The sequence below is a fragment of the Podarcis gaigeae genome (assembly GCF_964106915.1).
Source record: "Podarcis gaigeae genome assembly, chromosome: 12".
Lineage (NCBI taxonomy): Eukaryota > Metazoa > Chordata > Lepidosauria > Squamata > Lacertidae > Podarcis > Podarcis gaigeae.
The window spans coordinates 13,798,379-13,823,963 of NC_139688.1; the positions used below are offsets into that span (position 1 = coordinate 13,798,379).

Genomic DNA, 25,585 nt, shown 5'->3' on the forward strand with positions numbered 1-25,585 from the left:
TGGTAGCAATGCAACTCGTACCTGCCTACTCATGAGATTAATTGAGTTCAGTGGGGCCTACTCCCAGGTAAATGGGTACAGGATTGCAGCCGAAATGTGTTAAATCTAGACCTTGAGCACCTCTTGTGCTTTTAAGAGTTACACGGAAGGGATGATTTTGCCATTCACCCTGAATTGTGAATCTTAAAAGAGCCTGTGAGATGCCAAATTTCATATATTGATTTGAATGAAAGAGACGGTTCTTTGGCTGCAAGCCTTTAGCATGCTGTACTTTTCGTATTCTAAAGACTGGAGAGAAATTCCATTTCCTCTGATGATAAAACTTCTGCGAGATTCAGAGCATTAAAGAGGATACAGCAAGGAAAACAAGACAGACAGACACACACCATGACTGACAAGGCAGTTTCCCATTAAATCTACAATTTCTTTATCAGGCAGCTAAGATGACATAGGTAATTTTGAGCCAATGCACCACCTGCAAATGGTGAAAAAGAACATCCACAAAATAAAGCTGTGATTTTTTTTTTAAGAGCTCATTTTTCTTTTTATCTTTTGGGGTTTTGGAGTGGGTGGTGGCCTTTTTTTTTTTTTTGCACCTTTAAGATGTATTCCAATCACATTCCCCAATATCTATTTGTCGCCAAGATAACTAAAGCATCAAATGAAAACTGTGAATGTGATGGCTTATCTCAAATCTTGCATTTCTAGGCTCTGAGCCCTCCCCCTCCATCCTAAGACTTGTGATAAAAATTGCCAGGCCCGGAAAATCGCCAGGCCCGGATAAAGTTGCAACCTAACAGCAGAATATTACATGTGGGAGTGATGGATAATTCAGCCTGCAATCAGCAGTTCAGCTTTGCTCCACAGTAGTCCAACTGAAATTCACATGGACTGGGGCTTTTGCTGCAGAAAGGACTAGACTGAAGAAAAGCAAGTGCAGGTGTGAGACGTTATTTAGATCAGGGACAGGGGATTTTTGGGTCCTGCAGGTGTTACTGGTGCACCAGCTGAGCCAATCTGGCAATTCCATGCCTGCTGCCTTGTCCCTCACTGTGGGAGATTAGCAGACAAACCTAACAAATGCATATTCTTGCTAGTTAACATGAGAAGAGGCTAATTCCACAGAGCTGATAGGCAGATACTCAGACCACAGAAATACAAGTGGTGGAGAGGGCTCTGTGTGATGTCATTTCCCTCCTTTCCTGGAGAGGAAGGGGTATGTAGCACTTCCTGTTCCTCTCTCTCTCTTCCTTTGACCAACTTTGGAGGCAGATCTCTACTTGCTCCAGCAAATGGACCTGGAATTGGTTATCCTGTAAATATAGGTATTTTGCCTGCATGGCTGCCATTGCTGTGAACCAATGCACGATTGCAAAGTAAGTAAATCTTATTTTTTAAGCTTCCTTCTCAGGTTGTTGCCTGCTTCTTTGTTAAGCAGGGTAGACGGGGGAAAGCCATCTTACTCTGTTGCTGGACTTGCTGAAAACAAGCAGCTTAATTCCCATGCTTTTAATTTTGCTACCAGGGTGAGATTTTAAAACTCTGTTCAACCCATGGTAACCTTACCCTAGAGGCCAAGTCAGACACTCTCCTCCCAAACTATAAACTTCTCCCTCAGCCAGGAAGAAAGGGACAAATAGTTTCAGCAACATCGCAGGATGGGTGTTTTCATTTGCAGCCATTTTCTTAACAAACACTGAGAACAGAGCTTTGTGTAAGAGCGGTTGTACCCATTACACCAAATGGAAGGGTATCTAGAGTTCTGGAATGAAAAAAATTATTTGAATTCTCCCTGGTCACTCTGCCGCCACATTCCATGCAGAATACCTGACAGTTTCTAAAAGGTTTTGAGAAGAGGTCATAGCTTGGTGGTAATGGAGGACACACTTGTGCATGGAAAAAGCCCCAGGCCTAATTCCTGGCATTGCCAGGTGGGCTTGGGAAATGACTCTCTTCTGATGCTGCCAGTCTGTGTAGACAGTTCTGGACTCAATGGCCTGACTTGGAGGCAGCTTCAGGTGTTCTCCCTGAGACCTCAGAACTATGTCAATACCTAATTATGACATAATTAGGAACAGGCATGGCCAAACTTGGCCCTCCTGCTGTTTTGGGACTACAATTCCCATCATCCCCGACCACTGGTCCTGTTAGCTAGGGAGGATGGGAGTTGTAGTCCCAAAATATATGGAGGGCCAAGTTTGGCCATGCCTGATTTAGAAATAAAAGAGCCAGGACAGGGTGGTGACTGGTGTTGGATTAACACTGCAGAGAGGCTCTAATCTCTCTTCAGACACACCATGCCGAGCTCCTTGTGGAAAGGCTGGAGTATAAATTTTAACAACAGCAGCAAATTCTTGCGAATAATTTTATTAACCTCTGGCACACCCAGTTATCCTAATCTCCAATGAATGTTTGCTTTAAATCTCCAAGGTGGTGCTTTCTTTTCATCTGAACATGTTACAATCTATGAGGAGGCAGGCAACTATGTCTTATTTGCCTAGTGTAGTCCTTCTCCTGATATTAGCTTTACCTATACTGGAATGGAGGGACGCAGGTGGCGCTGTGGGTTAAAGCCTCAGCACCTAGGACTTGCCGATCGAAAGGTCGGCGGTTCGAATCCCTGCGGCGGGGTGCGCTCCCGCTGCTCGGTCCCAGCGCCTGCCAACCTAGCAGTTCGAAAGCACCTCCGGGTGCAAGTAGATAAATAGGGACCGCTTACCAGCGAGAAGGTAAACGGCGTTTCCGTGTGCGGCTTTGGCTCGCCAGAGCAGCGATGTCATGCTGGCCACGTGACCCGGAAGTGTCTCCGGACAGCGCTGGCCCCTGGCCTCTTGAGTGAGATGGGCGCACAACCCCAGAGTCTGTCAAGACTGGCCCGTACGGGCAGGGGTACCTTTACCTTTACCTTATACTGGAATACTTTGTATGTGTCAGTGGTTTAGGGACAATTTGCATACAGTGGTACCTCAGGTTAAGAACTTAATTCGTTCCGGAGGTCCGTACTTAACCTAAAACTGTTCTTAACCTGAAGCACCACTTTAGCTAATGGGGCCTCCTGCTGCTGCTGCGCCGCTGGAGCAAAATTTCTGTTCTCATCCTGAAGCAAAGTTCTTAACCTGAAGCACTATTTATGGGTTAACGGAGTCTGTAACCTGAAGCGTATGTAACACAAAGTGCCCTCCATGGATGGAATGTGCACTTTAGAATTCCCCTGTGACATTTGAGGTTCTGGCGCAGGCAAGTCAACAACAGCAGAGGTTGGATGGCCATCTGTCATGGTTGCTTTAGTTGAGAGTTGCATTTCAGGGGTTTGGACTAGAAGACCCTCAGTATGTCTTCCATCTCTACAATTCTATGATTCAGTGATCATAAATAATCCTTGAAGGAAGAACGTGTGAACCGTCCCCGGACTAAGATGACTGTCAAAGTACTTCTCCAACTAGAATGCCTTTAGTTCTATATAAAACGCATCTTCCTCAACATCTTAGGGCCTCCTTCCTTGAGAGCTATTCAGCTTTAATGCCCTCCTTCAATGTCCATTACCTGATAACATTTATTCTTCAGTGACAAACACCGTTAAACCGGAAGACAGCGAAAGAAACCAAGGGATCTATTAAGAAGGCAATGTTATGTGTGATTATTCTTGGGTATTCTTTTTCTGACTGCTATAAACGGGTGACAGAAACGTCTTTTTGCGGCTGTCTCCCCATTGTCACGTTCCCCTCTTCGTCTTTCCTCTTTGTGGGGATAAAGATGCCTTGTGTGATGTAGGCTGCTGCGAGTTCAGGAGCAAGAGACTTACGTCGCTTTAGTCCATAAATCACAGCTCTTGTGCCTTTCCCCCACTCATAAAGAATAGGGTTTTTATTATTACTATTTTTTCCTCCCTGTGAGGCAAAGCTTTTTATATCAAACAGTATTTTCAAGAGGAATGAGATTGTTCGGGCAGTGGTAATAACGGCAAGGCTTTCTTGCTTTGAGGTTCATTTTTTGCTTAACGATTACCCGCCTGAAATGGGCACCAGCCATATTTTGCAGGAGAGCCACAATTCTGAGGCTGGCACCACTGCCCTCATTAAGGTCAATTGATCATCCTTGCCTCAAGGAAATGGGAGGGAAAAACCCAACAAGAGATGGGTCACTGTACACGATGGACTCAGCGATGAATGTGGCCGGATAGAGAATCTTAGCTTTGTTGGGTTAGTTGGTCCGTGCAGACAAGTCTATCAACGAGAAATGTGTCATATACAGATTTCTGTTTAGTAGACCTTTCTGTCTCGGGCTTCTCGTTTATCATTGTCTCCCTGACAGGAGCTCTGCCCTGTTATCCTGACTTGTATGTCATTTATCAGTGTTAAGTACAACAAAAGAACATCCCTTTAAACCCTCTTTAACTTTTCACATGCTTCTACTGTTGAATAATGGTAGCTGTCGCCATTGGCCCAAATATCCCGTTTTGTTGCTTTTCCTTTCAGTTCTGTTAGCTGCACAATAATGGGCTGAAATGGCTATAAGAGCTCTTGGAACCTAGCACATATATATATATATGTATATTTCTGCATGAGTCATATACCCTCCCCCAGTTTTCTTTTTTAAACTTAAAAAAAAGAAATGCAGGAGAACAGCATACTACAAAGATTTGCCAGAAAGGAATATTTTGTAGGCCCACCTAGTAAAGGTAAAGGTAAAGGTACCCCTGCCCGTACGGGCCAGTCTTGACAGACTCTGGGGTTGTGCGCCCATCTCACTTAAGAGGCCAGGGGCCAGCGCTGTCCGGAGACACTTCCGGGTCACGTGGCCAGCGTGACAAAGCTGCATCTGGCGAGCCAGAGCTGCACACGGAAACGCCGTTTACCTTCCCGCTGGTAAGCGGTCCCTATTTATCTACTTGCACTTGGGGGTGCTTTCGAACTGCTAGGTTGGCAGGCGCTGGGACCGAGCAGCGGGAGCGCACCCCGCTGCAGGGATTTGAACCGCCGACCTTTCAATCGGCAAGTCCTAGGCACTGAGGCTTTAACCCACAGCGCCACCTGCGTCCCTTCTGGCCCACCTAGAGTTGGCTATAAATATCACTTATAAGGCACATTAGTATTCATTACCACAACAGGGCTAAATGGTTTTTAAGCAGGTAGGCACTGGGTAAAACAAATATTTGTACTTTAGTAGGACTGTGGAATGAATATTTGACATGCTGCAGCGCAATTATCGTGCGAGAAAATTCAGGTGGAATTCTTTTCAGGTATTGCACTTGCTCACAACTTGGGCTTGTACTTTGGAGTTTTGTTTTTCACCCCGAAAGGCTTGGTAACAGAGTTTTTACTTTACAGTAGCATTCAGACTCAAAAAGCAAAATTGCAACAGAAAACAGCCCCTTAAAAAAAACAAACCCACCAATCACCTTCATTAACGCATCATTCTTCCCTCTCCCTGCCAGAGATTTCTTACATGCTAGCCATGTTTTACAGCCACCTGTTATTCATATACTCCAGGGGCAGTATTTTAGAAAATGGAATTATCCCTAGTTTTACCTGTTAGCATGCTGGGGAAGTGTGTGCTAATTCTCAGCACTAAAAGCACTACCTCTGTCTGCTCCCTCTTTTGGGCTGAGAACACTCCTTTGCGTTTAATTCCTGCTATTTTGAACAGTATAGTAAAGTACTTTGCTCTTTTCTCTCTCTCTCTCTCTCTCTCTCTCTCTGTGTGTGTGTGTGTGTGTGTGTGTGTGTGCGTGCGTGCACACACAGGCCTAAAAACACAGATGGAGAGTCGCCAACTTTACAACCGGACTTTGCAGCTGTGCCTTTCACAGGAGATTAATCTGAAGCCATTAGCAGGTGAGAATGTTTATCTCCATCCCAAGATAAGCTTTTTTTTTTTTAAAAAAAATATTTTTTATTCAAAATTAAAACAAAACATATTATCCAGAAACATATCATCCTTATTGCCCCCCCCATTTTCCTCCCTCCCCCACAAAACCCACCCCCACCCCCTGCTTCCCCCAGTTCCAGTCTTTGATTTCTCTAAGAATGCTGTTTTCTGCATGTTGCACAGTTGTATAGATCCTCAAACTTTTTAGCTGATCATCATCAATAGAAAAGTTTATTCAAAGCCAGCCAAGGAATCCAGTTTGCTTTGTTGCGTCTTCAAATACTTTGTAAAGGGTTCCCATTCATCTTTAAAGTCACAGTTACCCTTTTCCCGTAGCTTATATGTCAGTTTTGCCAGTTCTGCATAGTCCATCAATTTTTCTTGCCATGATTCTTTAGTTGGGGTTTCTTCAGTCTTCCATCCTTGTGCTATTAGAACTCTCGTGGCCGTTGTCGCATACATGAAGATGTTTTTCTTCAATTCATTGCATATCATTTCCCAAATTTTTTAAATTACATTACAATCCCACCATATATGATAAAATGTCCCCTCCTTTTCCTTACACTTCCAACATACATTTGAACTAGTTTTGTACATTTTCCCTAACTGTGCACTGGTGTCGTGTACCATCTGTGCATCATCTTCATGTAATTCTCCTTTAATAAGGAACAATCTGTAAATTTTAAATCAGTTTTCCATATTTCCCCCCAATCTTCCATCATAATGTTTTCATCCCAAGATAAGCTTTAATTACTATCAACTGGAGTACATCAAGGCACTGATGGGGCACAGTTCTGCGACTGGTTAAAAAAGTTGGCAATCCTAGGAGTGGCTCAGATATGTCACTGTTCCACTTCTGGGGTTGATTTGTCCTTATGAGGTATGAAGCCCCACATGGAAATGAGGACCCCCAACTGCCTTGTTCATTTATACATTACATGATATACTTTAAACATGTATGGTTCCATCTTCATACAACCTAAGCCAGTTTGAATCTAATTGGTGCATAAAAGGGTTAAACCCATAGAGGAAGCAGTCCTGCCAGGCTCAGCCTATGTCACTTCCCCTCACTTTGGGAGGAAATGGGTCACCAAGCTGTTGTTATTCCTCTTTTCCATGTGAATTCAATATATAAGGAGCTCTGAGCTGGTCATTGCAGCTGCATGGCTTTACCAAGCCTTTTGTTTCAGACCAGAATGGAATCTGAAACTAGCATTTCCCCCCCATACGAAGCAACATTTTGACTGCCTGTGTATTTTTTCCGACTGCGGTATGGAAGTGCATGTGAGTCTGACCTTTGAAGAGTTTTGTAAGTAAGCCATTTTATGACTTACCAAATGTGTGGTCTATCTCTGTGCTAGGGATGTGGGGTAGTTTGGAAAAAGCTTTCAAATGGGAGCATTTTGGGGGGCCCACTTTAAAGGTTCTACAGCCTATATTTCCATGCTTTTCTTTGATGCATGTTTTGTGATTTTAAATCTCTGCTAAGGTTCTCTCAGCAAGGAACACTTGCCCCAAACTGCGGTCTTGGCTTCTAGCAATCCAACAAAACTGTCATGGCTTCCCCCAAAGAATCTTGGGAACTACAGTTTGTAAGGTTGTTGAGAATTGTTAGGGGATTACTGAATGGCATCATGCTTGCTGGCCTTTCCTCTTCAGCCACCCCGTCAGAATGAATGATGTGAGAACAGGCTCTGACACAGGGTTTCCCAAACTTGTCTCCAACTGTTTTTGGACTACAGTTCCCATCAACCTTGACCTTGCTAGTTAGGGATGATGGGAGTTGTAGTCCAACATCAACTGGAGACCTAGGTTTGGTAACCTTGGCCTAGCAGTACTTGTTTTAGGGCCCGTTGCCACATTCAGCCAAACACGTAGAACAGGGGTCAGCAAACTTTTTCAGCAGGGGGCCTTAGAACTTGTGGGGAAGGGCAGACTATATTTTGAATAAACAAAACAAAAAACCAATAACAACGAATTCCTATGCTCCACAAATAACCCGGGGATGCATTTTAAATAAAAGCACACATTCTACTCATGTAAAAACACGCTGATTCCTGGACCGTCCACGGGCCGGATTGAGAAGGCGATTGGGCTGGATCCAGCCCCCGGGTCTTAGTTTGCCTACCCATGACGTAGAAGTATGAGGGTGGGGCACTCGCTTTGGAGCACTCCACTTGCTTGGAGATGATCTAAAACGAGGAGGAAGGCAGAGGTCAGCCATCTTTCTTCCCAGCTCTATTGGTATGTTTGGAGCAGGGATGAAGAAACCTGTGACCCTCTAGATACTGTTTGACTCCAACTCCCATCAGCCCCAGCCAGCATGGCCACTGGACAGGGATGACTGGAGCTGTAGTCCCTCAATATCTGGTGGGCCACAGGGCAGCCACCCTGGCCTAGCAACTACCTTTGTGGTTTGTTCATGGAATATGGATAAATATACAGTAATACCGTAGTCTTCTTTAACAGCTTGAGAAAACAGGGTCAGACGAAGCGCGGAGAACAGTAGTTTTGCTCCGTGGGGAAAGCATTGTTCTGTCTATTGCTAGCTTTAGACTTTTGTAGTGGAATGACTGATGACAGTGAGGTTCTCTGCTTGGGATGGAGCAACAAAATGATTATTTACATGGACAGGCTTAGCCTGGCTGCTAGCCTTGCAGCACTCCCACCCTTTTTTTGAAGTACTGGAAATCTTTTGAGAGCAGAATAATGATAGTGTTACTCTTAATGTATACTGGTTGGGACTAAGATATATACATTATGTATTTTTGTAAACCACCCTGGAAGCTCTGCTAAAGGCCAATATGGAAATCTCTAAAATATATGTATGTGTATTAAAGTGTTGTGATGAATTCAGTTTTGGAGTAAACCAAGCAGCTATATTTCCCAGTGTGGCTTTCTGGAACAGAGCGCTTTGGGGGCTTTCAGAGCATCAATAGGAAAGGAAGGGTTGCTTCTGCGGGGAGATTCTAAGTCAGTGTTTCCCAAACTTGGGTCTCCAGCTGCTTTTGGACTACAATTCCCATCATCCCAGACCATGGGCCTTGCTAGCTAGGGATGATGAGTTGTATTCCAAAAACAGCTGGAGACCCAAGTTTGGGAAACCCTGTTCTAATTCTCACTTTCTTGCAGGCATTGGCTGCAAGATAGGTTTCTCCTGCCTTCAGCCAGTGCTTGCAAAATGCTGTCTTCTTTCTCCTCTCTCTGCCATCTCTGTGCTCAGAGCCCTTGTGCTATGGTTCCTCAGTACCTGACAGTAAGGGATTTCAGCAGGTGGGTGGGACAACCCACCTGCCAATTATGTGATGTTGTAATGAGGTCAGTGATAGATGGGTGGGTTGCCCCATTCAGCTGTCAAATTTGGCCAGTACAGTGGTACCTTGGGTTAAGTACTTAATTCGTTCCGGAGGTCCGTTCTTAACCTGAAACTGTTCATAACCTGAAGCACCCCTTTAGCTAATGGGGCTTCCCGCTGCCGCCGCGCCGCCGCAGCACGATTTCTGTTCTCATCCTGAAGCAAAGTTCTTAACCTGAAGCTCTATTTCTGGGTTAGCGGAATCTGTAACCTGAAGCGTATGTAACCTGAGGTACCACTGTATAAATCCACCACTAATGCTAATAGGACAACAGGGTCATTACCTATTGAAACTCTTTTTGGTATTGTTGTTATTGTTGCTGCTGTTGTTACTCACTCACTCACTCACTCACTCACTCTGGTTTTTAAAAAGATGTAAGTTCCTTTGGGTGGGCTTGGCATCAGTTTTCATTTAAAGGTAAATCTATGTTATTTGTATGGCTTGAAACTACAGAGGTACCTCGGTTTAAGAACAATTTGGTTTACAAACTCCGCAAAACTGGAACATAGTGTCTTGGTTTGAGAACTTTACCTCGGTCTGAGAACATAATCCGAATGGTGGAAGGGCACCAATGACAGAAGGCCTCATTAGGGAAAGTGTGCCTCGGTTTAAGAACGGTTTCGGTTTAAGAACGGACTTCTGGAACAGATTAAGTTCGTAAACCGAGGTACCACTATATGCGTGAACCGAAATGTGCACATCCTTTGAAATACTCACTTCTCTCAATTTCACAATGCAGTTCTGCAACCAAGTAATGCATGCAAAAAGGCATGCAACAGGATAAATATCAGTAAAAAATAAAAATGCCTTATATTAGGGAAAACTGCTTGAAGAAAAATGTATATTAGGAGAAATTTGCACTCAAGTATTATTAGTTTTCATGAGAACTTTTTAAAAACCCCACAATTTTATGTGAAAATGTAGAGAACTGAATTTAAGACTGAAAAAACAAGAAACCAGAATTGACAGATTTGCCAATCCCTAGTGTATGAACATAGGTAAAAAAGGTAAAGGTAAAGGACCCCTGGATGGTTAAGTCCAGTCAAAGGCGACTATGGGGTTGCAGCGCTCACCTTGTTTCAGGCCGAGGGAGCTGGCATTTGTCCACAGACAGCTTTCCGGGTCATGACTAAATCGCTTCTGGCACAACGGAACACCGTGACATAAGCCAGAGCTCATGGAAATGCCATTTATCTTCCTGCTGCAGCGGTACCTATTTATCTACTTGCACTGGCATGCTTTTGAATTGCTAGATTGGCAGAAGCTGGGACAGAGCAACGGGAGCTCACTCCATCACGAGGATTTGAACCACAAACTTTTCGATCTGCAAGCCCAAGAGGCTTAGTGGTTTAGACAACAGCGCCACCCATGTCCCTGTATGAGCATAACAATAAAATTTAGTATAGGTCCCCTGGATTTCAGCATAGAAATCCAGAAGTACAGGTCTTTGCACATTTAGCCATCCCCCTCCTTCCAGAAACACAGGACTACATATTCTCTCCATCTCCCTCTTTCCTTTAAAGTTGCTCTCTTTTGAGTTGCAGCTGTGAGTGGGAGCAACTAGAAGCATCACTGAAACAGGAGTGGGCAAGCAACTTTAATTAAACACCACTAGGCTGGAGTGCTGGGTTTTGTTATTCATGGGGCTTTATATTATGCATTTTCATTTCGCCTACGAAGAAATAAGGTGCACGCAAAAATAGAGGGAAAGAACATTGAAGGTTATGAACCAAGCCAATTAAAACCAAAGTGAGGAAATTCAGACATTTAAAAAACTAACAAGTACTTTTCATCTTTAAAGTGCTCTATGAGCTCTAGCTAATTATGCCTGGTCATGTTTCCTACCAGGGTGGAGAAATGCTGTCTTAAAGCAAGGGCAGCTTAAGCACATTTTTGCTGCTTCTGATATCCCAGGACAATGGCTCCCAAACTCCCTTCAATCTCAGGTTTTCCTTTTTCGTATTCAAGGGGCAGATTGGAGGCTGAAGGTGGAAAAAAGGAAGCCAAATAATTGTAGTAAAATCAGGAGATTTTGATTCATCCCTTTCCTTGGAATGCTAGTAACAGCAATGCATCATTGCTTAGAAAAATCGCTGATCCATTAGTACTCCAAAATCCACACATACTTCAAAATTGGGGTGGACTTGAATGATGGAGCAAACCTTGTTTCCACACAACTGGACTACTGCTTGGACTACTGCAATGCGTCCTATGTGGGGCTACCTTTGAAGGTGACCCGGAAACTACAACTAATCCAGAATGTGGCAGCTAGACTGGTGACTGGGACCAGCCACCAAGACCACATAACACCGGTCTTGAAAGACCAACATTGGCTCCCAGTAGGTTTCAAGCACAATTCAAAGTGTTGGTACTGACCTTTAAAGCCCTAAATGGCCTCAGCCCAGTATACCTGAAGGAGCGTCTCCATCCCCATCGTTCTACCCAGATACTGAGGTCCAACGCCGAGGGCCTTCTGGCGGTTCTCTCACTGCGAGAAGCCAAGTTACAGGGAACCAGGCAGAGGGCCTACTTGGTAGTGGCACCCACCCTGTGGAACGCCCTCCTACCAGATGTCAAAGAGAACAACAACTACCAGACTTTTAGAAGACATTTGAAGGCAGCCCTGTTTAGGGAAGCTTTTAGTGTTTGATGGACTACTGTATTTTAATGTTTTGTTGGAAGCCGCCCAGAGTGGCTGGGGAAACCCAGCCAGATGGGCGGGGTATAAATAATAAATAATTATTATTATACGGTCTGCATCTTATGACAACTTCAATTCATAATTTTTTTCTTGAATGCCCCACTTTCTCCTTCCCCCTTGCGTTACTTAACATGCAGCCTGATGAAGAATTATGGAGAACCTGAACACTGGCTCACTGTTTTGGAACTTTGTACTTGATCCTAAGCAAGGAATTGCTCAACTCTGTGCAAGGGCAAAACTAAGCTTTATTTCACCTGGGTCAAAGACCCAGTTTGGCACACTCCCACGCGCATTTGCGTACAGGCACACATAGGCTGGTGCCACAGTGGCTGCCCTCAGGTGGCTTCACCCAGGGCAAAAAACCCCCCGGCTAGACCCACCTCTCTGTAGCTATGGCTGTGCTGTGTTTTAGATTTTGTTTCTTACAGCTTCAGTGCAGCTTTATTTTGTTTGTCTGTCGGTGAGCTCATACATGATGCAAACAATTGCATTCCTCTGTTTTCTGTTCCTTGCACCTGGAAACATCGTCCCTATTTGAAAGGTTGCTAACGGTGCTTGCCAGTTGCATTTGGCCTATCTAATGCTTGAGAGCTCAGGTGCCTTTTCCCCCTTGAACTGAAGTCTGTGCTAAGAGAAGGCCCATTTTGTCTTCCTTTTTACCCTGTTTCCTTTTTGCGGGGGAGTGGGGTTGGAAAAAAGAGAATCGCAGCTTGCTTTAGACCAACTTTCTCCAAGCTCGCTGTGCAAAAATGTTGGTTCAGTTACACAGCAGTCTTGACTCCATCATTTTTTAAAAAATAATGACCTCATAACAGTAGTATGTGGCCTCGTATTGACATTTGGAATGCATATAGGAGCATGCTGTTTATTGGATCGAGCTATCCACAATTGTACTGTTCTGACCTTGAATTTTTCAATTGCATTTAAGTGCTCTAAGGAAGGCATGGGGAGAGGACTTCTGGCCCTCCAGATGCTGCTGAACTACAACTCCCATCAGGCCCGGAAAGCATGCCCAATGGCCAGGGATGATGGGAGTTGTAGCTCAACAACATCTGGAGGGCCAAAAGTTCCTCACACCTGCTCTAAAGCAACTATTTGGATATGGTCATCTCTAAGAGGACATCTCTAAGAGGATAAGTCGGGTGGCGCTGTGGGTTAAACCACAGAGCCTAGGACTTGACGATCAGAAGGTCAGCAGTTCGAATCCCTGCGACGGGGTGAGTTCCTGTTGCTCGGTCCCTGCTCCTGCCAACCTAGCAGTTCAAAAGCACGTCAAAGTGCAAGTAGATAAATAGGTATCGCTGCAGCGGGAAGGTAAATGGCATTTCCGTGCGCTGCTCCGGTTCACCAGAAGCAGCTTAGTCATGCTGGCTACTGGACCCAATAAAGCGAGATGAGCGCCGCAACCCCAGAGTCGGCCACGACTGGACCTAATGGTCAGGGGTTCCTTTACCCTTTACCTTTAAGAAGAGCCCCTCTACGTGGGGCTACCTTTGAAGGTGACTCGGAAACTACAACTAATCCAGTATGCGGCAGCTAGACTGGTGACTGGGGGCGGCCGCCGTGACCACATAACACCGGTCTTGAAAGACCTACATTGGCTCCCAGTACGTTTCCGAGCACAATTCAAAGTGCTGGTGTTGACCTTTAAAGCCCTAAACGGCCCCGGCCCAGTATACCTGAAGGAGCGTCTCCACCTCCATCGTTCTGCCCGGACGCTGAGGTCCAGCGCTGAGGGCCTTCTGGCGGTTCCCTCATTACGAGAAGCAAAGCTACAGGGAACCAGGCAGAGGGCCTTCTCGGTAGTGGCACCCGCCCTGTGGAACGCCCTCCCATCAGATGTCAAAGCGATAAATAACTACCTGACATTCAGAAGACATCTTAAGGCAGCCCTGTTCAGGGAAGTTTTTAATCTGTGATATTTTAGTGTATTTCGGGTTTTTATGGAAGCCGCCCAGAGTGGCTGGGGAAACCCAGCCAGATGGGCGGGGTACAAATAATAAATTATTATTATTATTATTATTATTATTATTAGTAGTAGTAGTAGAGTGTTGGTAGCCAGTTGGTGGCATGGTTGCCCCAAGTAGCAGGAATCCTGGAAATTTGCAGCATTCCTAAGTAGGACGACCCCCCCTCCCCCAGGCCTAGGGGATAGCTGAGTGTGTGTGTGTGTGTGTGTGTGTGTGTGAGAGAGAGAGAGAGAGAGAGAGAGAGAGAGAGAGAGAGACTTGCTGTAGGTATACCATGAAGTATGTGCTAGAGAGATCTTTGGTCAACACTGCTGTGGCAACTAGTGTAGTACAATAGAGCAAAACTGGAGGTGTGAGCTAAGGGGTTCCTGGTTCAAACTTCCATCACACAACTGTACCTGCATGCATTGAAGAGGAGTGGGATTGTGGCAGCAGCTGTAATCTATCCTTATTCATTTAAAGTTCTGATATGAGGTTCTGTGCATACAGCAGGGCATGAACAGGGCTCTTGCGGCTAAGTGTTTGGGAACCGGGGAGAAAACCCGGTTCCTGACCTCCATTTTTAGGGCTGGAGTGCAATGCCCAGTGCTACTGCCCAGCTAACTGGAAACATTGCCCAAACCTGAATTTTGTTTCTGAGCTGTCATGAGATGTTAGCAATGCTGAGGACCAGAACCTTGCTGTTAAAATGTAAATAGAAATCATTAGGATGGCTGTTTCTGCATCTAGTAGCAGATTATATGAACAGAATGCTCATGGCACCAAGCATATTGCTACTTCCGCATGATGGATGCTTGATGCAAGACTGATATAACCTGCTCTGTTCACTTTTGCACTGAATAAGCTGTGGGATAGGATCTTCCCCTTCACCGCCTTCTCAATCCCCTCCCTGTTGGCAAAATATTATTACACCCCAGCCCAGTCTCCGAATGGTGCGGGATTTCAGGAGTCCCAGGGCTTATGCAGGGTTGGTGTTTCCTTTTGGGAATAGGGCACAGGGGAGACTGCAGTGTCTTTGTGATGTATGGTGTATTTACACACACCGTATTTTTTGCTCTATAAGATGCATCAGACCACAAGACACACCTAGTTTTTGGAGGATGAAAACAAGAAAAAAAAATATTCTGAATCTCAGAAGCCAGAACAGCAAGAGGGATCGCTGCGCAGTGAAAGCAGCAATCCCTCTTGCTGTTCTGGCTTCTGGGATAGCTGCACATTCACTCCATAAGATGCACACACATTTCTCCTTACTTTTTAGAAGGGAAAAAGTGAGTCTTATAGAGCAGAAAATACGGTGTATACAACCTGAGGCTACGATGGAGGGGCTCACAGCATTAACACCCTGAGAGGGTCTTGTTTCATGGTTGTAGCCTTGGATTCAAACAGAAATCAAACATCATCCTCTGCCTCTCTGACTTTCCAGTCTGCAGCTTTTTCTCTAGGTTGCATCACAGCCAACTCTGCTCTCCCTCCCAGGTTTTGTCCTACCAACTATCAAAAAATTGGAGGAAGGACCCCACTCCATTTCCAGTCTGGCCCAGAGCCCCCTTTCCTTTGCTCTCTTAATGGCCCATCACCCAGGCGATTACCTCAATCCAGGGAGCTGGCCTGGCTTTATATTTTAACACTTCCTAGGATTATAGGTGTCAGGCACCTAGAAATTCATAACAATATAATGCACTATAAAGTCTACCCCAGCCCGCTTAGATGCCTGTGTTGCACTTAGTCTGGCGTAGTAAATTATTCAGCAAATATTTTGCTTTTCAAATTTACCCTGCATATCAAAAGGATGTGTTTAACTGATAAAAGCCTAACAGCTCCTTTGGAGTCAATTATCAGTGATGTACAAAGTATTTTCCAAATTACTACATGAGCCATAATGCATCCGAGGGATGCCTCTAATCTCTCTGTTGTTGGAAATCCACTTTGAATTGAATTGCCTAAATATGGATTGACCAGGGTGATAGCTTGCTCTGTAAATGGGCAGGATGTGCTCGTACCGAAATGCACAATCAAATAGGGGGCCATATTGTGTTATTCTGTGCTGTTATGGTCTATTAGGTAAATATTATCTTCCTTGTGGATTTGTTGTAGCTATACTGTATACACAGTTACCCGATAAGCCATATGGTCTTTCAGATAAATAAAATGTGTTTCTGGAAATTAGAAAGCGATGCAGCCCCAAAGCTGAATTGATCTCCTTAAGCCATAATGGCTCCAAGGAAGCCATTGGTGTAAAATACAATATTAGAAGAAGAAGAAACTCAACCCAACATTGCTATGCATTTTTACATGACCCTAAAATAGGTGTCTTTATTGTTCTTTCTGTGGGCTTCAAAATTAATCTGTTCCCAGTAAACAGATCACTAGCACACTGAGGGTTTGAACAGCATTAAGGTATTTGAAGAATAGTTTAATTTTATTTAATAGCTTTATTACAGGGCGTGCAGAACTGTGGCATGATACATTGGAATGGGAAGTACGGTATTGTTGCTTTACTAAAAGATAAAAAATGTGTAGGTTGTACCCAACTAAGTTATACTCAGAGTAGACCCACTGAAATTAAGCTAGTCGTATTCATTGATTTCAGTGGGTCTACTCTGAGTACATGGTCGTAACCAGTATATATGTTGGGAGGGCAGGGCTCCCACCTAACCTGTTCCAGAACCGGGCTACCGAGCTGCCAGTTGCGTTCCTTGAATGCGCCACAACATCACCCAAGCATTTCAGTTTCCAATATTCTGATTATTCCTACATTTAGTTAAATATTATTTTTTTATTTATTTGATGCTGCGGGGGTGGGCAGCTGCCCCCCTGGCTGCCCCCATGTCTGAGCATGACCAACACTTAATGCAACTCTGTGTTAGGATAAATTTTATTGTTGTTTAGTCGTTTAGTCGTGTCCGACTCTTCGTGACCCCATGGACCAGAGCATGCCAGGCACTTCTGTCTTCCACTGCCTCTCGCAGTTTGGTCAGACTCATGCTGGTAGCTTCGCGAACACTATCCAACCATCTCGTCCTCTGTCGTCCCTTTCTCCTTGTGCCCTCCATCTTTCCCAACATCAGGGTCTTCTCCAGGGAGTCTTCTCTTCTCATGAGGTGGTCAAAGTATTGGAGCCTCAGCTTCAGGATCTGTCCTTCCAGTGAGCACTCAGGGCTGATTTCCTTCAGAATGGAGAGGTTTGATCTTCTTGCAGTCCATGGGACTCTCAAGAGTCTCCTCCAGCACCATAATTCAAAAGCATCAATTCTTCGGCGATTAGCCTTCTTTATGGTCCAGCTCTCACTTCCATACATCACTACTGGGAAAACCATAGCTTTTACTATATGGACCTTTGTTGGCAAGGTGATGTCTCTACTTTTTAAGATGCTGTCTAGGTTTGTCTAAATAAATTAGATACCTCTTATTAATCAAGTTACATAAGCCTCATTATGGGGAGTAATTTATTCTATGAAGTTGCTTTTAGACCACATCGGACGGTTTGCTCACTGAGTCTGCTGTCATCCACCTCGGCTGCCACAGGATCTCAGACAAGAGAAAGTTATTTTCCATTTCCCACTATTTTATTATTTTGAAAACCACCACACACAGGGGATTGAACCTGCGGACTTCTGGGTGCAAATAAGTGCTCTGCTGCTGAGCTATGTTCTTTCTCCAGCTAATGTTCCTTCTTCTTATGAGGAGGAGCAAAGGGCAATGTATATCATCAAAGCCCTGCTCTTTTACAAGTGGAATACTTCTTGGCTTATATATATGAAAGTTCTCCAGTGCTCTCTTTTGGGGATTTTGAAGGAATCATGCAATGCAGGTAGTAGTTCTGACTATGGATTAATTTTAGAAGCTGCAGAAGGGAAAATGTTCCCCAACCCTGTCCTAAGGAATACAGTGGTACCTCGGGTTACATACGCTTCAGGTTACAGAGTCCGCTAACCCAGAAATAGTACCTCAGGTTAAGAACTTTGCTTCAGGATGAGAACAGAAATCATGCGGCGGCAGCGGGAGGCCCCATTAGCTAAAGTGGTGCTTCAGGTTAAGAACAGTTTCAGGTTAAGAACGGACCTCCGAAATGAATTACAGTGGTACCTCAGGTTACATACGCTTCAGGTTACATACGCTTCAGGTTACAGACTCCGCTAACCCAGAAATAGTGCTTCAGGTTAAGAACTTTGCTTCAGGATGAGAACAGAAATCGTGCTTTGGCGGCGCGGCAGCAGCAGGAGGCCCCATTAGCTTAAGTGGTGCTTCAGGTTAAGAACAGTTTCAGGTTAAGAACGGACCTCCGGAACGAATTAAGTACTTAACCCGAGCTACCACTGTACTTGGTTATTTCAAGTACATCTTCGAATCCCAGAATTGTAGAGTTGGAAGGGACGACGAGGATCATCTAGCAGTCCAACCCCGTGCAATGCAGGAATATTTTGCCTAACATGGGGCTCAAACCCACGATCCTGAGATTAAGAGTCTCATGCACTGCCGAGTGAGCTATCCCAGACTTACCTTGTTACATACATTTTCCTTGAAGGGTATGGACTCTATTGGGCAGGGGGTGGTGGGATATTTTTTTTTAACAGGGTGTGTGTGTTGGGGTGCTTAGGGCAGGGGTAGATAGATGGAATTGTTCTCTTATTTTGCAGAGGCAGAAAAAAAGATAGGGTAGTTATCTCAATGAAGAAAATCTTTCCTACTTTTGAATAATGTCTTTCCAGATATTCTGTTCTCTGGTCCACATCATGTTCTTGATATCTCTGTTATAATTTATATGCACTAAACAAAAGCACTCAAGAACATATTAGTACTCTTCTTGTTCAGTTGGTGCTGAACTTCCTAGGAGTATTCATTATCTTGGGTTGTTGTTTTTTTAATTAGGCAACAGGCTGTTTAATTGACAGGAAACCCTTAAATTCTCCCTCTCTGTATTTCAGAGTTATAAAAGAAGTTTCCTTAAACCTATAAGAAAATTGCAATTTGTAGATGTGTTGCAAGAACTCCACCAGACAGAAAGGGATTACATTTTTTTAGTATACAACTGGGAACTCCAGTGTCAGAATTTCCTTTATTAAAGTAGTATGAATACTTCTTAATGACCAAGAGATTTTTTTTTTAATAAAAAAGAAGTATTATCATGATCCATGTGATTAGAATAACCCATTTTGCAGTGCTTGGGAATGTAAGTGGGTGCCTGAGAAGTGTATCAAAGAGGCCAAAAATTCCAAAATTCAATAATCAGGCCCAAACTAACCACCCATCATTTTAAGTAAGCCTGGGCCTAGGTCTGCAAAGCCTCAGAAAGTAGGTCTGTAGAGCCAGACTCAAATGGCCCACCCCTTCACCCCCGTTGCACTGTGTGCGGGTGTATGTGTGTGTATGTATACAAAGTTAGGTATCACCATGGCCATGCCACAGGTGGTTTTAGGGTAGTGTGACCCATTCAACCACACTGGGGGCACTGCAACAACGGTGTAGAATGGAGCCACGAGAGGAGTGAGCGCCAAATTTTAGCGTTGTCCAGAGTGTTGCTGAAATTTGAGCGCCACCACTGGCGATTCCGTTCTGTAAAGGAGGCTGCGTACACACGATACCTTTAAAGCACTTTCGAAGCACATTATTTCTCTCAAGGGATCCTGGGCAATTTAGCTTGCCCCTCCATAGAGTTACAATTTCCAGCAACCCTTGACAAATTGCAGTGCCCAGAATTCTTTGAGAAGAAAATGTGCTTCAAGTATGCTTTAAAGGCATAGTGCACATGGAGCCGCAGACTGAGGGTGACAGATACTAGCTTACAAAGGCACCCAGTTCGTGGCTAGGCTAGGCTGAGATTTGTACTACAGATTTCTAGGTTATGCTCTTAATGAGTTCATTTAGATGGGGGACCTCAGGCTAGGGGTTGGTGGTGAGGAAATGCAGCCTCCCAGGCCTCCCTACCTGGCCCTCAGCCTGCTTTCCAGACAACACACCTTCCTGAGCCTCACAACATTGCTTCGCACCCTCCTAAAGTGTTTTTACTGGAATGCATCCTTGATCTATGATTATACCTCTTGTTTTCCTGCAGGGAGGGATGTGTGAGTGTGAAGGAACAAGCCTGTTGTGCAAAGGTAAGTTTCATATTTATAGCTCTGTTTACTTTTGCCTATGGTCCTGCCCTCAACTGATATTTGGCCCCCAGGAGGGAATGTCACCCCCAGACTCAGAAAGGCTCCCCAACACCCCTGATTTAGAAATACAGTGGTACCTCGGGTTAAGAACTTAATTCGTTCCGGAGGTCCGTTCTTAACCTGAAACTGTTCTCAACCTGAAGCACCACTTTAGCTAAGAGGGCCTCCAGCTGGCACCGGGCGATTTCTGTTCTCATCCTGAAGCAAAGTTCTTAACCCAAGATATGATTTCTGGGTTAGCAGAGTCTGTAACCTGAAGCGTCTGTAACCTGAGGTACCACTGTAGAAGAGAGGCCCTACACTATAGAACAAGGCAGCCTGAACTCTTTGTGCATTTTTGTTTGCCAGATATGCTCACCAGTCTCCTTTGTCTGTCCCCGTTATGTTGATAGTGCTCAGCTAGGCACTTCCTTTTAATGTTTTCCTCTCCCTCCCTCCCCCCTTCAGTTTCAAAGGTGTCTTTGTGCACGTATGGCTAAATTAATTTCTGTGACACACATTGCTGAAATGTAAACATGGTGCCACTTTGATTTCCCATGAAGATAGAACACATGCTGTTTCAGAAAAGAACATGCAAGATTGCAGGGAATTGTGGAAATCAAATGCTAATTACGAGTCCAGATGGGGGAAGATGGAGGGAAAGAAGAAAATAAAAGGAAGAGAAACAAAAGATGAAGAGAAGGACAAATCTCCTTTCCTGACTATTCTGTGCAACTGCCAGTCATTTCTGAATATCCAAAAGAAAGTCATCACCAGTAGAGGGGTTATTCCATTAGGAAAAAACTCCACTCCTGTGCCACATAAAATTATACTTCAGCATTACTTATATAAGGGCCACCATGTTTCCTTTTATTTATGTCTGCTCTTTGCTTCACAAGGGATCCAGGTGTTCTGCTTGGCAAGAGACACATCCAAATAACGGTTGACTTCCTTATTTATGTATGCATTTATTTATTGGTAGGGGAGCACCCATTGCAATTTCCCCACCTCAGTAGCCCTTGGTGCAACCTTAAATCTGTGTTTTGCTCAGTGCAGCCTGGGCCGGTTAAGGCTAAACAACAACAACTGTTTTTCCATCTTTTTACAATCTTCATGTTGTTTGGCTTTGTCCAGTAGCGGCCGTGACCTTGGAGTAGGTGGGGTCAGAGCTAATGAGAGGTGGAGTCTATTAATTCCAGCTTTGCCCCTGTCATCTTCCCTGCTGAGTTCTACAAGGGCAACAACACTGGGAGGAGGAGGAGGAGAAGGAAGATTGTTCTTATTGCTCTTATTGTTGATAAGCAGGGCACCACTGCAGTGGTCCGGCGGTTAGTAGGAGGGCAAGCCCAGAGCATTTGGCAGCAATCTAATCTGAATGTCACCAGAGCACGGGCCAGCTACTTCTAGTTCAGTATGAGAAGAGTTAAGCCTGCCTTGAACAGGATTAGGTTTCAAGCACTGACTTAAGGTGATGGGTTTGTGGGTGGGCACCAAACACACACAACACACTAAGCTCCCCCTTCTCCATTTCATTATGCTTTGTTACTCTCAGTGAGTTGGAGAAAAGTCTGGGTTGGGAACCCAGCTAACCTGGGGTTCTGAATAGCTCTGGCGAGTCCCCAGAAGGCTTGTGTATGTTTGGCGCCATGTTGTCTGGGATGGCAAACCATGGGCAACATTCTCTGTGGTTTGTTTCAAACAAGCCAGCTTTAAAGCGTGAGTTATGAAGCTGGCTCGTGAAACTAACCATGGTTAGTGTTATCTGAAGTTCGCCTTGTCATCTAAGCTAGCAACTAATGGTTAAGAGCAGTAGTCTCGTAATCTGATGAACGGGTTCACTTCTCCGCTCCTCCACATGCAGCTGCTGGGTGACCTTGGGCTAGTCACACTTCTCTGAAGTCTCTCAGCCCCACTCACCTCACAGAGTGTTTGTTGTGGGGGAGGAAGGGAAAGGAGAATGTTAGCCGCTTGATGAGACTCCTTAGGGTAGTGATAAAGTGGGATATCAAATCCAAACTCCTCTTCTTCTTCAGAAAGATCAGCTGTGTGGGGAAAGGAAGGAGTTTGAGTCTGGAGCTTCCTGCTGCATGGTTTAGCATGATGTTGCAAACATATAGCAAAAGCACATGTGCAGGAAAGAGGTTAAAGAGCCTTTTCCTCTGCTTTAGCTGGCATGGTTATGACTTAATGGGCAGAGACCATTGCTGAAAGCAAGATATCGTTTCTGTTAAATGATAGCCTTGCCTATAAAGACAGGAACCTTTACAGCTGTGTGGCTTGATTGGGAAAGATCTGGAGTGCGGTATATTCTGTAGTCTTTTTGTTGTTGTTGAAAAAAAATCATTCTTGAGCATCTAGCTAGTGTTGCCAAGTTGATTTCTGTATGGACAAAGAAAGAAACATAGTGGAGATTTGAAGTTTTAATTCATATGCCCTTGATGATAATTCCCCATCAAACAATCCAGATTCCCCCCCTTTAGTTGATGCTACATTCAGCAAAGGCATTTTGTAATTGTGGGGGAAAGATCACCTCATTAAAACAAAAAAGCACTCTGCTTAATTCCGAGCTGTTTCCTTTAAGCAAAACTATTGTGCCTGATGGCTGGGAGCCTTGATTGCATCTCTTCAGAGGGGAACACCCTGATTTTGAACTACATCCTGGGTCTCCTCCCTTCCCCGCCCCCCTCCTGCTTGTCTTTTTCCTGATTTGCAAGTCAAAGAGTTGAGGTATATTCTTGCTTGAAATGGGTTTACTTGTTTCTCAATGGTAGGTGATTCTCCTACCCCCACCCCAAGGGACTGTAGCTAAACCTCCCCTCCCCCCTCTGCCTGCTTTTTTCTCTTCAGAAATGCTGCAAAGTTTTGCTGATCACATACTCCTCAGTTCTTGAGGTCCACCCCCTTTCAAACTCCTGTGGAGAGCGAGATTGCGGTGAGAGTTATTCCTCCTGACCTCTCCTGAGCTCCCATTGAGCTAAAGGTCAGGGGTCATTTTCTCAGACTCCCCATAGAGGAGCGAACCAAAGGTCATTGCTTTAACTCACTCCAAGTGGGATGTGATGATGATGGTCTCTCTCTTCCTCTCTCTTTTCTCTCTCTCTCTCTCTCTCTCTCTCTCTCTCTGTATGTGCATTTGTTTGTTGCAGTATTAGTGTTGTGTTTTGCTGTTATTGCAAACCTGCAGCTATTGAAACAGGTATGCAACAAGACAAACATGAGAGAAAATGCCAAAAATAAAAATGGCATGTTCTGAAAACAATAAAGCCATTCCTACAAACCCTTAAAAAACACACGAACTCATCGTTACAGATGTACAATTAATGCCCCATGAACGACTGGGTCACAACTCAGAGCTAGCCTTGTTAATTCAGTAGGTTCAGTAAATACAGACTGGGCAATGTTCATCTGAGAACGGAGAAGCCATATTCCTTTTTATGTCCCTCTGATGTCTTCCATTCTAAACAACACATTCATAGCCAGCCCCCCTCCTTCGTTTCTTCAAATGGATGGCTTGGCCTTTTCTGTGCCTTACAAAGGGAGTTGTTATGGGGCTATGTCTTCTCTCCGCCCCCCCCCCCTCCCTGGATTATATTTGCTTCCCATTCAGCAAACCTGTGAGTCTCATGCTGTCCCACGAAGAAATTTTTCTGGCTTCCCTTGGCATGAATGGTTTTGCTTTTTTTAAGAAAAAACTTCCTATGAAGGAAGACTCGTCATCACCATCATCAAAGGTCTTCCCATTTCGGAGCACCCCTCCTTTCAGGAATAATAATTGCCAAACTATTTCCCTCTCCTCTTTGCCTTCATATGTAAAGGGAAGAAACGAAGGAAAAGAGGCTGGTATTCCTTGATTTCTTTGGAATGTCTGAGTGCGGCCAGCCATTATTTCCCAGTCTGGATTCCTCTCCAGAAGAGGGTACGAAGGCTTATTTCCTCTGATTCCCTCCTTACCAAAGAGAATGGACAGGCTCTGTCAATGCCATGGCTGCCTCTGAGGCTGCTCCTTCTCCTTGACCTGTCTCTCTTCCACACACATATATGTGAAGAGATCTCTTGGGCCTCTCCCCACTCCTGAATAAATAGAGAGAGAGAGGAACTAATCACAGGGCATTAATTACCTGAGGAGGGCCCCTTCTCTCTTTTTTTTCAGAAGGACACAATGACTAAAAGGGAGAGAGGCCTTTGTTCCTTCCGTGAAGCCTGTCCTCATTTTGACAGAAGCGACCAAGGCAGTCTACGTTGGGCTGTGGAGAGGGATTGTGGTGGCAAATAGGTTAAAATATGGTATTTGGCCTGACTGCAATGGTCAAAAGAAATGTTCTGCTTGACTAGAACGAGAGCAGGGGAATCAGTCACATTTCATAGTATAACAGCTTAATTCCTGTTTATTTTTGATCTACAGAACTGTGTCTGCAGAGAAATTAATATAGTATAACACAGCAACCATTTTAGGCACGTCCAATATGTGCATGATGCAAACATGCACGCATGTGTATCACACTGAACCCAGAAGTCAACCAAAAACATCACAAAAAAGAGGCAGAATGGATTGGGGCAGGGGCAGAACAGGTTGTTTGTGTATAATCGGAACATCCATTGAAAAAGCCTGCAATTTCTTGCAGGTGCACAATGACACGGAACACAACCCCTGTGCAAACAGGGAGTTGCCTGTATGGATTTGGCTAATTGTAGTATTATAAAAGAACATTTTGGCCCTTTTTTCACCTTCACTGCATAAGTTGATTGATTGACCTAGTTCGCACACCATGGTAAACCACAGTTAATGGTTTGCCATGAATACACCAGACTGAACTGCTTTGCTGCTTCCTACTTGCAGTGGGAGGAAACAGATCATGGCCCCTAGCTTAGCGCTCTGTCCAAATCAGGGTTCATGGTTTGTTTCATGCCAGCAAACCATGATCTGTAGCCAAGGTTTGGTCTTTGTTTACTGACCGTAGTTATTAAGAGTGAAACAAACCATGATCCCTAGTTTGGAAATAATGCTAAGACCATAATTTGCTTCTGCCTAGCTTGAACTGGAGCAAAGTGGAAGTAATACACTCATGCATGATAAACCATGGTTTGTCCCCTCCAAATAAGGGGGCCTATCTATGGAGGCCATAAAATAGGGATTTGTAGGAGGAGCATTGTGTCAGGAGAATGATTTATGCAGGTGAGTGCTAGATAAACATGAGGCGGAAGGGAATATCAGAGACCAGAAGATTGCAGTAGTTGAGGCGAGTGATGATCAAGGTTGGAGAGGGAGAGAAGTGCTATAGTTTTACAATACTGCAAAGCAACGTAACCTGGGCATGGATCGAATATGGAGAGCAAAGTGCAGAACGGAGGCATCAAGGGTGTGCATCTGTTGAGCAGAATGGTAATGTCAGTTCAATGGTAATGTCAATTCAAAGTAGGAGCCCTAGTAAACTATGCGAATAGGGCAACATGGTGGTAAGTAGGCGCAGCAAGACTGGTAGTATAAACACCCATAGAGAGGAGCAATTGATTTCTGCAGAGAATGAGCTGCCCCTAGTGGCTATTGAGTCCAAATTC

The 25,585-nt window shown here is 44.5% G+C and overlaps 1 long non-coding RNA gene across 5 annotated transcripts in view; it reads left to right on the top strand.

Annotated features, from left to right (window-relative positions):
* Positions 1-1,225: 1,225 nt before the first annotated feature.
* Positions 1,226-25,585, top strand: part of LOC310828090 — a 137,743-nt gene continuing 113,383 nt past the window's right edge. For all 5 annotated transcript variants that reach the window (XR_014556641.1, XR_014556642.1, XR_014556643.1 and 2 more), the window contains exons 1-3: positions 1,226-1,376; positions 5,745-5,834; positions 19,948-19,990. This is a non-coding gene — a long non-coding RNA (uncharacterized lncRNA). The remainder of the gene's footprint in view (positions 1,377-5,744; positions 5,835-19,947; positions 19,991-25,585) is intronic.